The sequence below is a fragment of the Protopterus annectens genome, chromosome 2.part1 (assembly GCF_019279795.1).
Source record: "Protopterus annectens isolate FY-2018-M chromosome 2.part1, PAN1.0, whole genome shotgun sequence".
Lineage (NCBI taxonomy): Eukaryota > Metazoa > Chordata > Ceratodontiformes > Protopteridae > Protopterus > Protopterus annectens.
The window spans coordinates 938,941,701-938,956,523 of NC_056729.1; the positions used below are offsets into that span (position 1 = coordinate 938,941,701).

Below are 14,823 nucleotides of genomic sequence, written 5' to 3' on the forward strand. Positions count from 1 at the left end.
ATTCTTCAGTGTTTTTTGGGGGGGAAGCAAGGAGATTTAATAAGAAGGCCTTTTGTATTTGAACTTTCTCTGTTCATCACCAACATTTTAAGTTGTCATAGGAGTGTGAACTTGCAGAGATGGCACATTCTCCCATATATAGACACTAGATGCCACTTCACACCCCCTTTGCCAAGTACAGATTGGTGTCTGATGGTCAGCTCATGCAAGTCCTCTGACATTCTAATTTGTGTACAAAGCTGAGCCATTATGCCACAGCTGGACATTATGTATCACTGGAACATCATTTAATGTGACTATATTTCTTCAGAGAGCAAAGCCTGTGGTCACTACATCTGACCTTGATATTGCAGGAGCTCTGCCACAAGGCCCTACACCTTCAGGTTTACAAAGAATTTTGCCAGGGTTTAATAGCCTGCAGTCACTACATCTGACCTCAGTATTACAGGAGGTGTGCTACAAGGCCCCACACCTTCAAGTTTACTGAGAATTTTGTCAGTGTTTAACATAAGCATATGCAGAACCTTGTTGCATATTACCTTTAATCAGTTAAATACATATCTGCTGTGTGATTGTATGTCTATGTGAAATAGTTCTTGCACTCTAAGGACCTCTAACTAAGCTAGACATTTTCCTATTTTGCTTGACCAGTAGATTATACATTATTATACTTCAGCCTTTAATACCCCTATATTCCTTACATTCCAGAGAAGATACCAGGACAACCTACGTTTCTTCTTTTATAGAATATACTTCTCTCCTTACCTATCCTCTTCCAGCTTTCAAAATCCACCATCACTTAATCTTTTACTCTCCTGAAATTTCTTGTTTCCTTATTCATTGCTACTTCACCACCATCAATTCTTCTCCTCCTCCTGTGACATCTTTCACCCTAACATGACTCAATAATATCTTGCAACATCTCTCCAACTCTATCCCAAATACCTATCCATACTTCCAATTTATACTCTCCACACATTGCACCAAACCTATTTAATAGTGCCCCTCATCTTTATTCCAAATATAGGCTGATTAATTGCACTTTAGCTCTAACCAAAACAAAATTAAGTTCAAGAATCCTCTCCAAAACCAACTATGCATACATTCTCAATATACTAAAATGCTTCTAGGAGGAGATATAAACCCTAATCCTGGCTCTACCTGTCACAATGAACATAAAGATAATTCTTTCCTACACACTTCCGTAACCCAACAAAAGCCAATCCCTGGCTCTGGAGATCTAAGTGTTGCTGCTATAAATGTTAGAAGTATAAGAAATAAAAACTGCTGAACTACATGCCTGTATTACTCAACATAGGTCTGATGTTCTCACTGTAATTGAAACATGGCTAAAACCCAGCATAAATTACTCTGAAGTTATACCTCCTGGCTGTAATATCACCTGTAATGACTGTATAAAGTGGGAAGGTGGTGGTATTCCTTTAATATTTCTCAGTACCTACCACATCTCCCCTTACAACAAACTAAAACCAAAATTCAGTTCAGCAAAGGTTCTTATTATTTTCCTCAAACTAAACAATTATAAACAATATGTATTACTGTCCTTTGTACTCCTTCTGGTGACAATACAGCTATACTGTAAGATATCCTACAGTAAATATCCATAACATTAACACAAGAGAAAATATTACTAGGTGAGGTAAATGCCAATTGGTTAGACACAAGCTCTAACTCCCCTGCATCTGGCATGATTTGTATGATTTCACACAACTAAATAGTAGCCCCACACATTATAGCAAGACATCAAATTTTCTATTAGACTGGATCCTAGTATCAGACCCCAGCAAATACTCCACCACAGGTACAATGTCACACTCTCTCAGTGATCATCTCTCAATCTATATGACTAGACGTCTTACACATCCAGTTAAACGGCATATTTATAAAACAACACATAATCTTTTGAGGTTTAACCCAGAAATGTTCATTACTTTCTTTACTATCATCTATTAACTGGAACTACCAAAAAATCCTCCCCTTAGACGATGCTGCAATTTTATTCAGTACAGCTTTTCTAAATATCCTAAATAGCCGTGCACCTCCTTAAAGGGAAGAGACTTGAAAACAAATAATGCAATCTGGCTATCCAAAAAGAGTAGAATGCTATTACAGGAGAGAGAAAAAGCATGGAAAGAATGTCAAAAACATACACCACCTCAGTATCTTAAAAACTTCAGAATGCTTCACAATCATACTAAAAAGCAAATAAATGAAGACAAAATACTATTCTATAATAACTTTCAGAATAATACTAAACACAACACTAAAAGAATTTGGAGATCCACTAAAGAAATCTTACATCCTGGACAAAAGTCCAACCCAACCTCCTCTCCTGACAACGCACCACTCAAAACTGCACTACATTTCAACTATTATTTTTTTAGAGAGCATAGCACCTCTAACCAAGGATTCCTCAACATCTAATCCCAACCCAGGCCAACAGCCACATATCACCACATTTACTTTTGCTTTCAAACCTGTGGCCACATCCTATATAAAACTACTCTTAAGCAAACTTAAACCATGATCTTCTTCAGCTGATGACCTTCTAAATGAATACCTAAAAGTAGCAGCCAATAGCATTGCCTATCCTGTCTCAATCCTTATAAATAGTTCAATCCAGGAATATCATGTTTTCTCTCTCTCTTTCTTTCTGGAAAAATCACACATTGTCTCTCTCTGTACAAAGGAGGAAATTCAACAAACATTAGTTATTTTAGACCTATAGCAGTCTTATTTCCACTTGCTTAAATACTTGAAAAATGTATTCAAGCACAATTTCTAGATTATCTCCTGCATGAATAACTCTTATCCCCATATACAACATTGCTTCTATCCTTCCTAGCACTAGCACTGCCCTTCTAACCTATGTAGATACTGTCATTAAAGCTAGATATAATGGCAAACTAGTCTCATTCTTATTTCTAGACTTGTCTAAAGCCTTCATCACAGTTTTTCACATCAAACTTCTAGTTCAAATAACTTCAGCAGGTCTCTCTCAGCCCACCCTTCTATGGTTCAAAAGCTACCTATCTAATAGGCATCAGTCAGTAAAATGTCACTCCACACACTCTCCTTACCTCCCAGTCACCACTGGTGTACCACAAAACTCTGTCATTAGTCCCCTCCTCTTTAACATTTTCATCAACACCTTCTATACTTCCACACAACAGGGCCACCTTAATACAATACGCTGATGATTCCACTCTTATTTGCACATCTGACAACATGGTACAGCTCCAAAAAATTACTCAGGAAGCTTAAACAGCCACTAAAACGTGGCTTTGTAACTTACAACTCACCCAAAAAAGGCCAAACTAAAAACTTTTTCCTCCAAATCACGCTCTAATGAAAAAATAAAATTTAAAGTCCTCTACCTTGATAATACAATCATTGAAGTCACTTCTTATAGCAAACTACTAGGGGTGATAGTGAATGATGATCTTACTACATTTGACCTACATATACAAAATTGCATAAAAAACTCATCAAAAACTAGGGATGCTTTACAGAGCCAAAAACTTTCTCATTGATGCAACTAAAACTATACTTGCCACTACTTATCTCCTACCCACTCTTCTATATTGCACTCCCATCCTTACTAACCTTGAGGCTTCACAAAAATTAAAACTTGAACAATGCTATAACTAAGTTGCTAAATTTGCAGCACATACCCCTTTCAGAACCCACCACTGTATAACACACTGAAAAGCCTTAAGTAGTTAGAAAGTACAGTTGTGTAAACTTACCATAAATGTAGATGTTCGAGTGTATTCACTGTTGCAGTCATTAAATTTAGGTTATCTGCTTGCAGTAGCCCTCAGTCGGCCTGATTAGGTCCTGCATCAGTTGCTGTCTCTTCTTCCATGATGTCAGGTCGTCAGGGGTATAAAACATGCAGCTGATGCCATTACATCAGTTTTTCTTGCCCCAGATGTCAGGTGCCCCCCTAATGGGAAGCAATTAAATATATAAAAAAATACAAGGTTATACCTCCAACAAAAAAGCAAATACACCAAAAAGCTTTTAAGCATAGCAAAAGAAAGTAGATTTAAAGCCAAAAGAAGTCAGGGGGCTGGAGGGAGGGTAACCAGGACTGCAACAGTGAATACACTGGAACATCTACATTTATGGTAAGTGTACACAACTGTACTATGTTCTTCATTTTTCACTGTTGCAGTTATTACATTTGGATAGATTCCCAAAGCTAAGGTTGGGAGAAGGAATTTAAATAGCATTAGGACCAGCTATAAGGCCCTGCAAGACTGCAGGGCAAAACCAGCTCTGGATTTAGAGAAAATTGGTAAATGATAATGCTTGGTGAAAGTATGTACAGAACTCCAGGTAGCAGCTTCTAGGATGTCCCTGGTAGAGACGCCTCTGAGAAAGGCTGTAGAGGTAGATGCAGCCCTGGTAGAGTGGTGTCTGATGCCCTGTGGGATAGTTTTCCATGGTGCTTATAGCAGAAATGAATGCAATGGCCTATCCATTTAGAAATGGTTTGCTTTGAAATAGCCTTCCCCTCTGTCCCTGCAGCAAATGCCACCAGCAGTTGTTCAGATTTCCTTTGAGGTTTAGTCCTGTCCAAGTAGAATCTAAGTTGTCTTTGCACATCTAAGGAGTGCAGTATCCATTCCCCTTTGTTCTGTAGATTAGGAAAGAAGGTTGGCAAATGAATGGACTGATTAAGAATCATAATGGATACCACCTTGGGCATGAAGGAGGGATTGGTTCTGAGGGATACCCTGTCCACATGAAAGATTATGAAAGGCACCACTGCCATAAGACCTGTAATTCAGATACCCTTCTTGCTGAAGTGATTGCTAAAAGGAACGCTGTTTTCCAATAAAGACATTTTTAAATCTGCAGTAGCAGCTGTCTCAAAAAGAGGAAGAGTTAGTTTCTCCAAGACAAAGTTAAGGTCCCAGGCTGGAGTAGGAGCTCTCCTGGGTGGCCTTAAATTTTTGGCCCCTCTGAGGAACTGCTTAAGCAGTGGGTGAGAGAAGAGGGGAGGTTCTGTGTTATAATGAGCTGAAATGGCTGAAGCGTGAATTTTGATGGAGGAAAAGGACAAGCCCTTGTGAAGCATCTCAGTCAAATATTGTAAATTTGATGTAAATTGGGCACTGCTGTGCTCATCCCTTGAGATTCGTTCCAGGCACAGAATCTTTTCCATTTTGCAGCATAAGATTTTCAAGTACTAGACCTCCTTACCTCTAAAATTATATACATCACTGGTTTACTGAGGGATGGTAAAAGAGAGATTAGGTAATTAGCTGAAGGTGCAGACTCTGGTTCTCCTGCTGAGACAACAGGGAAGGAGTCTGAGGTAGGTGCCATGGGGCCAACCGTGACACACAGCGCAAGAGAGGGTACCCATGTTGGCATGACCAGTCTGGTGCAATCAAAATCATCCTTGGCTTGTCCTGTTTGATCTTTAGTAGTACTTTGGAGAGCAGAGGCAGAGGATGAAGGACAGTGCATCCACTTTACAAGCTTGTTTGTGGGGAATCCTTGTGCAAAATTTGTCCAATTGATAGTTCTGGGGGGAGGGAAACAGGCCTATATCTGGGCTCCCCCATTTGCTTGTCAACATGTTGAAAATCCTTGGTTCCAGTTTCCATTCATGTGGATCCATGAGGTTTCTGCTTAGTCCATCTGCCAGTGCATTTAGTTTTTCCGGCAGGAATTGAGCTTGTATATTCACTTGGTAGCTCAAGGCTGTGTTCCACAATGCCATGGCTAGTCTGCAGAGGGGGTAAGAATGTGTACCCCCCCCTGCTTGTTTATGTACTACATAACAGTGGTGTTGTCCATCTTTACCATTAGTTGTCCTGGAAATATGTGATCCTTAAAGGCTATCAGAGCATTCTGTACAGCTAACATTTCTTTTTGATTGATATGCAGGTGCATTTGGCTTGGGTTCCATTTGCCGTGAATGCACTTCCCTGGCAGGTGAGCCCCCCATGCATAGTCTGATGCATCTGTTGTTAGGGTTTGGGTGGTAGGGGGTAGTGTGAATGGTAGTCCCTTGTTTTGGTGGTAGGCCTCTGCTCACCAAAGGAACTCTAGGCATAGGCAAGGTATGATAGGAATCATTGCTTCTAGATACTGTGATTGTTGACACCATAGGCTTTTTAGATATCACTGTAGTTTCCTCATATGCAGTCTTGCATATGGAATTAGAAGAATGCAGGAGGCAATGAACCCCAAGGCTTGCAGTATTTGCCTTGCAGATAGCAGGGTTTTTGTGGCCACTTGTTTGAAGAAGGTTGTCAAATGAATATATTTCTCTGGCGTGAGGAAAGCCATCTGGGAAGTTGCATTCAAGCTTGCTCCCAGGAATATGATTTGTTGACAGGGTACCAGGTGTGATTTCTTTTCACTTATGGTGTACCCCAGACAAGTCAGCACCCTTTGTACAAAGGCCAGATGATTCAAAAGTATGTCCTGGCTTTCTGCCTGAATTAGGCAATCATCCAGGTATGGGTATATTTGAATATTTCTTTGCCTGCAAAATGCAATGACTGGAGCTAGGGACTTTGTGAATACCCTGGGCACAGTAGATAAGCCAAAGGGCAGTGCAGAGAAATTATAGTGCGTGTAGCTTGCTTTGAAGCATAGGTATCTTCTGCAAGATTCCCTGATAGGGATGTGCAGGTATGCTTCTTTTAAATCTGGTGTTGCCAACCAGGCATTTTTGCCTAGCATAGGAAGCCACTGGTGAAGAGTCAGCATCTTGAATTTTGGAATCACCAAAAAGGTGTTTAGAGTAGAAAGGTCCAGGATAGGATGCCATGAATTGTCTTTTCTGGGTACCAGAAAAAGTCTCGAATATAAACCTTGTCCCTTTTCCTCTTCTGGTACCAACTGAATAGCCCCCATGCTTAAGAGGAAAAGTACTTGCTTTTGGGCCTCTGCTCAATGATTTGGGGGTAGGTCTGGCCACCTGCTTGGTGTTGGTAACATGTGGAAGTGAAATCTGTATCCTTGGGGCACTATATTTAAGACCCATTTGTCCTGGATAATGAGTTTCCAGTTTTTGGCTTACAGACCAATCTTTCTGCCTAAAGGAGCACTCAGTTGAGAAGTGCTTGGAAGTTTTAAAAGCAAGTCATTGAAACAGTTTTCCATAGGGGGAGTCTTACTACTCCTAGATTTGAATGTGGAAGCCCCCCACTGATTAGTCTTGTGTGTACCCTGGGACTGAAACCTGGGGTTTCTGCTGTGTCTGGGTTTGGATTGAGTAGACCTAGAAGGGGCCGGAAAGGACCAATTCTTAGAGGGCCAATGCCTACTAAATCTAGGAGGTTGAACTTGTAAGAAATCTTTAACTGTTTTCATAGATTTAGCCTTATCTTCCATCTTTTTAAGAACTTCCTCAGCTTTGTTGCCAAACAGGTGGTCCTGATTTAAGGGAGCATCCAACAGTTTAGCTTTAACATGATCAGGCAAAGATTGCTCCTTAAGCCAAGCATGCCTTCTGAATACAGACTCAGTGACAGCAGCCCTGCAAGAGGCCTTTAATGAATCAAATCCACATTGCAAAGTATGTTTTCCAACCTGTTCAGCAGAATGCATTAAATCTTGTAATTCTTTATTTTCAGCACAGTCAGGAATCAACATAATTTTCTGTTTAAGCAATCCAGTAACATGTTTAAGGCCCTGATGGCTAAGGTTGCAAAAAAAAAAGTTTCCCCAACAGGGTACTTAGTTTTAGTTGAAGACTTCGGTTCTGAAACTCGAAAACTAAAATTTCAGGAGTCGGCCGACTGGGACTTGCGAACTGCTTCTGCTTTGGGCACTGCACGGCAAGAAAGACTGATGTAATGGTGTCGGCTGCATGTTTTATACCCCTAATGACCTGACTTCACGGAAGAAGAGACAGCAACCGACGCAGGGACGAAGACTTTGTTAATCAGGCAGACTGAGGGCTACCGCAAGCAGATAACCCAAATGTAATGCCTGCAACAGTGATACACGAAGAACATCTGCCACATCAATTCTTGCCACCAATAAAATTATCCAGTATCCATCTGCCTGTCTAGCACTAAAAAACATTATAGACAACTATGTTCCCAGTTGATCATTGTGATCCAGTGGCCAGAAACTCCTGTCAGTCTACAAACCTATCAAATCTGTTGGACATTGTCTGTGTTTGTATAAGGTTGCTAAGGCATAGAACTCCTTACCTGTATCCACCAGGTCTATAACCTCACTTCCATCTCTCAAAACTACTCTGAAAGACTTCCTAGCTAAAACCTGGCTCTATTCTTGCTCAAAGCCAAGATAACCTATATCCCTAAATCTGAACAAGTAACTTTTCATTCCTTAGACCTCCTTACTCTCCCTTCTTCATTTACTTCCTTACTGCTGTCTAATTCTCTTCCTTGACTATTTCTCTAAATATGCCATAAGCCTGTTTTTCCCTCATTTCATATTACAATTCCTATTTGTATTAGAATAACTCACCTTTTATTTCTTTACAAACTGTCTAAAATTTCTCTAAATATTAAATGATTGTCATATACCTTGTATCAATTCATAAGCAATGTTTTTATGATATGCCTAATTTGTTACAATTATTTAAACTGCAGATGTTTTTGTTTTATTTTTGAAGATTGTAAAATCATTGTTCTTAAAATGTTTTGTAATAATTTGGAGCTTTTCTCTAGGGCCTTTGTTGAAAATGGGCTTCTACCCAGTCAGACTTTCCCAGTAATCAAATGTCAGTAAATAAATAAATAATAAATAAATTCAAAATTCTGGGAGAACTAAACTAATGCATAAAATGTGCATGCTGACTTTGAATTTAAAAAAGGAACCAATTATAACTGAGAAATACCCGAATCTGATGCAGACCAAACCCTGGAAGCAGTTTCCAGCAAAGTAACATTTAGTTAATTTAGGCTTTATTGTTACATTGCATATACCTAAAAAATAAACAAACCATAGCAACTGAGATTTGGATTAGAATAAAACATATAGCTAAAATAACATTCCAGACAAGTTATTAATTTAGGCAGCAATCACTATTTATATTATGCCTAGGTGAATTTTAAAAACAGTCTATACTGATTGCACTTTCTTAAAAGACATCTAGAATGACATCAGAAACTCTCATGTCTGTGTCAGGGAAGGTAGCCCTGATACAAAAAGGGCATGCCATGTGGACAGCATTGATCTTTCTGCCTAATGTTTTAGAACCATTATGCTGTTTCAAGGCTAGTCCAATTATTTTTAAAACTAGTCCTTCTTTAGATGCACAGTAACAGAACAAGTTTTACTGAGTGTCACCATTCTTACATTTTTCAAAGGGACAGAACAAAAAAGCTGGGTAGTACTTAAATATGTTGAGTTTTTCTAAAAAAAATCATAAAACTCAGGAAAGTGATATCATTGTAAGAAATATACACAAAGGTTACATTTTTAATAAAACAGATATTTTATAATGCTGTAACATTAATAATGTTACTTATTTAATCCAGTCAGTTTCTATCTGTGTTGTTGTGGTATTGTTTCTTTTGTGAATACTGTGTACTTAACTGGGAGTTTCTACAGGGTGACCACAATGATAAGGCACAACAACACATGAAAACTTGAAAATCAGGATAAAATGCCTTAAGAAATGTGTCCTTAGATGGTGTATAAACCTAAACAGATATAAATGCTTTGCTTAATTTTCTTTTCTACTTCTTGTGTTTGAGTCACTCATGTCAAAGCATGTTGTTTCAGCCTTATTAGTCTATATTACCTTATATTGCTTTAAATATAGCCTGCTAATGTTATTCTGTATGTCTATGCCTGGATAGCAGCATGAACAGACTCTGTATAATGCTGTGCTGCTGTCCTGCCAGGGTTTGGATTATTTATTAAAGTTTCTGAAACATTTAAGCTACTAGACTTTTCTGTCAGAAGATAAAACCAGCTACTTTGGTGATAAAAGATTAACAAGTTAAAGGTTTCTAAAAACGTATTAAAGGATAACTTGAGGGAAGAACAAATACATAAATTTAAAAAATGGGAATAATATGTATTCTGGCTGCCTGACACGGAAAGAATATTGTAAAATAATCTTTGTTGCCAATGAAATTATGAATGAAGATAGAAATGGGGTTATACTTGTTTGTTGGTAGAACTCAGACCTAGTGTTTTAAGATGTCTTCCAAGTCATGGGAATCCAGCTAAAAGATTTATATACAACTGATAAGCTTATCACAAAAAGCATTTTAAGTCTAAACAAAGTGAAATATTCAGAGACACAGATTTGAATTTTGTACTAAAAACTCACTGAATCTTTATGTTGCTAATTTAAGAAAATTAGCCCAAGATAGTAGTAATGAAGACATATTACAGCAGATGAGACAGGATTGTATGTGGAATAAATGGTTAATGCGTACAGAGATTATTGACAAGAAAATTAACTTACACCGGAAAGTCCCATAAAATTTGACTCAGCAGAGCAAGCAGCAAACACAAACTTGCATGAGCTTAAAGCAGCAACATAGGCTACAGGAGCAAACATACAGGGTGAGATCATAAGATATGGACTGTAGGAAGGCCAATTTATATTACATGTGTAGTGCTTCTCAATATAATTTTAAGGAAGAAAAAATGCCATACATTTGATAGAACTCGGCAAAAAGCAAGGACTTATAAATATAACAAAAATATATATTTTAAAGAAGCCTCTGAACAAAAGGCTGAAAGGAAGTTTTAGAACTTATTGCTGATAGAATGTTCTTGCTGAGAAGTAAAGCACTGAAACTGTGGATCAAGCAATTCATTTACTTAGTGTACACATCCTGATTCCATATAATGTTAACCCATTCCTAGCAAAAATGAAGCTAGAGGGCAAGTCTATGTACTTTGAGGTTGATGCACTATGCACAATCACTATGATGAATACCTGAAATGCATAAAAGTAACATGGGTTTGCAACCAGCTGATTTTGTACTGGAAATTCCAACTTGGAGCAAGCCAAATTTCAATGTAGGCCTGGGAAGAAATGCTCCAGATGCATGTCTTTGAAACGTGGGAGGAAACTGGAGAACCTGGAGGAAACCCACACGAATGCAGGGAGGATATGCAGACTCCACACAGAAGGCACCCCAGCTGAGAATCAAACCAGAGATATATAAATAGGAGAACACATAAAATAAAGGGAGAAACTAATGTGAAAGTTGCTTGTAAGGAAAAAATTAAATATTAACTTTGATAGTGAAGAAACAAAGGGAAATATTAACTTTGATAATAGTGGAAGATAATGCACCATGTTTTCCTGGTTAAACACAACTCAGTTAAAACAGTGAAAGAAATAAAACACATATATTGTGATAATGATAGTCAAGAACATGAGCTTATTAAATAAGAGACTATATTTAAAGAAAAAAATAATATGCAAAAAAGGAATCATAGCTACAATTCATGCACTAGCAGAAGTTAAACCTAGAATTTACAAACTAAGCAAGTGCCACAGTAATGAGGATGTGGTGATTAGCTATTTCAGAAAAGCCTAGAAATGTAAATATTCATGATTAAGTAATAGTATTAGATATCATGAAGAGTACATCACTGCATATAGAACATGTTAACTGGACTGCTAAAGATGTAATAACGTCATAAGTACTTGAATTCACTACAATATAATGACTAAATAAAGCTTATTTTATATAAATCAAGCAGACAATCCTTAAATGACAATGGTGGGGATTAGAGTCATAGCTCCTTGGAGAGGACATTCTATAATATTGCTGATGCTGCATCACCTCCATTGTTGAATGCTCTGAAAGAAAGCCTTACAATGAGAATGATGTGGAAAATCAAGTAAACATGGCGATAAATGCAACAAACACATCGCCACCAAACATACTTTTACATCCATGAAAACAGCCTGAGAAGGCACAGCTGCGACTGCATGTTAACTATGCTGGTCTATTCTGTTGAAAAAGGTTTCTTGTCGTAATGGATATTCATCAGGTATTTGAATTTGTCAGCCATGGTAGAGCACTGAATCACACATACCTTTTTTCAATGTAGCCCATAGGTGTTCCCCGGTTAAATGACTTGCTTGGAGTCGCACAGTAAGGAGCCACACCATAGATGATGCGAGGAAGCTTGTTCACAGCTCAGAGGGTTAACCTTCCCTACTAATTACTAGTCTAATTCAAGGTGGATAGAAATGTATTGCATGAGTTATTCTACCTCATATTGCAGCCTTTATAAAATAATAACACTGACACAAAGTTTTAGCATACATGGCATTCTAGAAATGCTGGTGTCCATAAATCAGTCTTGTAACACCACAGCGGAATAAGCAAACATCGTGTCTAGAAGTAGAATTCATCATGTAACTATTGCATCATTCCACAAGTCATCTAATAGCCTGGAAGAGAGGAGAGGAGTGTAGAGACTTTGAAAGAATGGATGAAGAAAATTATATTTGCTATAGTTGTTATTTTGCTACAAAGTTAATCCACAGATGGTGACGTGTTTGTCTCCAAAAAAAGATTCTGATTTTGTGGAGGCTGAAACACACACTGACTAAAATTCTCTCAGATTTCAAATCAAATATGCTAAAGAAGTAATGGTCTCAGAACCAGATGTCTGACAAAAACACCAAGATGAAAAGTTGCACTGGTAATTAAGTCTGCGTGAAGAACAACAGTTGTATTCCTAAACGCATCCCTAATGTAACTATGAGTTGTTAGGGACCTGTGTGTGTTACACTGTGGTTCCTTGCCATGGTTTATATGAAAAAGCAACACATAAAAAACTGAACACTCTATAAACCTGAAAAAAAGAGATTTCAGATACAGTGGGCAGAACATAAGGTTCATGCACTAGTGGAATCACCATTTGAGAAACCACTCCCTCTGTCAATTGTACATACACACACACACACACATATATATATATATATATATATATATATATATATATATACACACATATATATATATATATATATATATATATATATATATATATACACACATATATACATAACATATATACATATACATATATACAGGTCTCTATCATCACATCGAAAAGTAAAAATGTCGACTGGCTTAAAGGCCAAAAATGCCGGACCTTGATATGCTTTTTGTGAGATTGCAGTACAGTGGAGATTAGAATATTCACCCTTTCCTCACTGTAGTGCAATCTTGGAGTTGGTATATATATTTAGTGGTGGGTGTGGGAGCGCAGCTCCCCAGAATAGCGGTTTTGAGGTCTGGCATTTTCAGCCTTTAGGTCATTCGCTATTTTGTGCGTTCGATGTTGCGATATAGACCCATATATACATATATATGGGTGTTATTCATGTGGTTAAAAATTTTGGTGGTTGAACAGAGGCAAAGACTGTCAGAAGGACTAGAATATGATGTGATCGCTCATTGCTGGTCTGTGCATGTGCTAGCTTGCTGCACAGCGGGGATGGGAATTTGCTCTTTCCTAAAATTGTAGTGCAATTGCATAGGTGATATACAAGGAGTAGGGAATATGGCAGGTGCAGAGGGCTGCAAAAAAAAAAAATCACTGGTGTTTTGACTTTTTTTCTTTGAGTGCTTCTGTCTTGATGACATTTTACATTTGTTTAATTTCTTTGCATTCAAACACTTTTCATTTTGATCACACACACACACACACACACACACACACACACACACACACACACACACACACACACACACACACACACAGTTCCCCTTCATAATATCGAATTACTGAATGCTCGAAAGTCAGTAACTCAAAATTATAAAGTCGAACCAACAAAAATCCCAAAACCCACAAGCACGAAAACAAAAAACCCCGAACATACAGAACACATACACCACACAACACGCACACCATACAACCCACATAACATAAACTACAAACCCTACACTACATGTATGCAGGGGGGCAAGCCCCCCTTGCACCCCCCACACCCCCTACTTATATAATCTAACTCCGAGATTGCACTAATACACACAAAAAAACCCCACTACACAGACATTTTAAACTGCCTCGCACACACACAAACACATCGCACATACACAGACACATCCAACACTCACACTCATACTCCCACCTCCCTAACCCACACGCACAACTTACAAAACACACACATACACTCACTTACCTTCACTTCCATAAAACATCCCAACTCACACGCTTCCCATCCCGTAGCTGACATGCATAAGTGCGAATTTGAGATATTTGAATTCGCACTTATGCAGATTCGCACTTCTGCATTTTTGACTTTACAGTCTCGAGTTACTGAATTTCAGGCATTCAGTAATTCAGGATTATGAAGGGGAAACCCCACACACACACACACACACATATATATATATATATATATATATATATATATATATACATACTATATATGTATATATGATAATGTTATGAAACAGAAAACTCAAGAAAGAAAATCACAAAGGGTAGAACAAAAAAAAGACAGCTCTGAAGGACTCATAAGAGTGAATAAAAAAACAATGAATACTTTTATTCCAATAAAAAAGGCCCCATATCAGCAACCCTAGCTACAGAACTAAGATTAAGTGTCATCTTGTTAGCAAAACTGTTAGGGAAATTATTTTTTCTAATGTAATTTGTAGGCTTATGTAAGAGTTACGGTCAGGGTTAGGGTTAGGGTTACAGTTAGGGTTAGCAGAAATGAGTAAGATGGTTTGGATGTTTGCTGGGATATTTTTCAGGTATCTTAATCTTTATGGGTATCAGTTGGGTTTAAAAATCCAGAGTTTTTAAAGAATAGCCAAACTATTCACTTACGCTGTGCTGACAAGGTCA

General features: G+C 38.0%; 1 protein-coding gene across 4 annotated transcripts in view; it reads right to left on the bottom strand.

Moving 5' to 3' along the window:
* The window catches only part of PALLD (palladin, cytoskeletal associated protein), a 2,901,248-nt gene that overhangs the window by 883,505 nt on the left and 2,002,920 nt on the right, over positions 1-14,823 (bottom strand). The window lies entirely within an intron of this gene.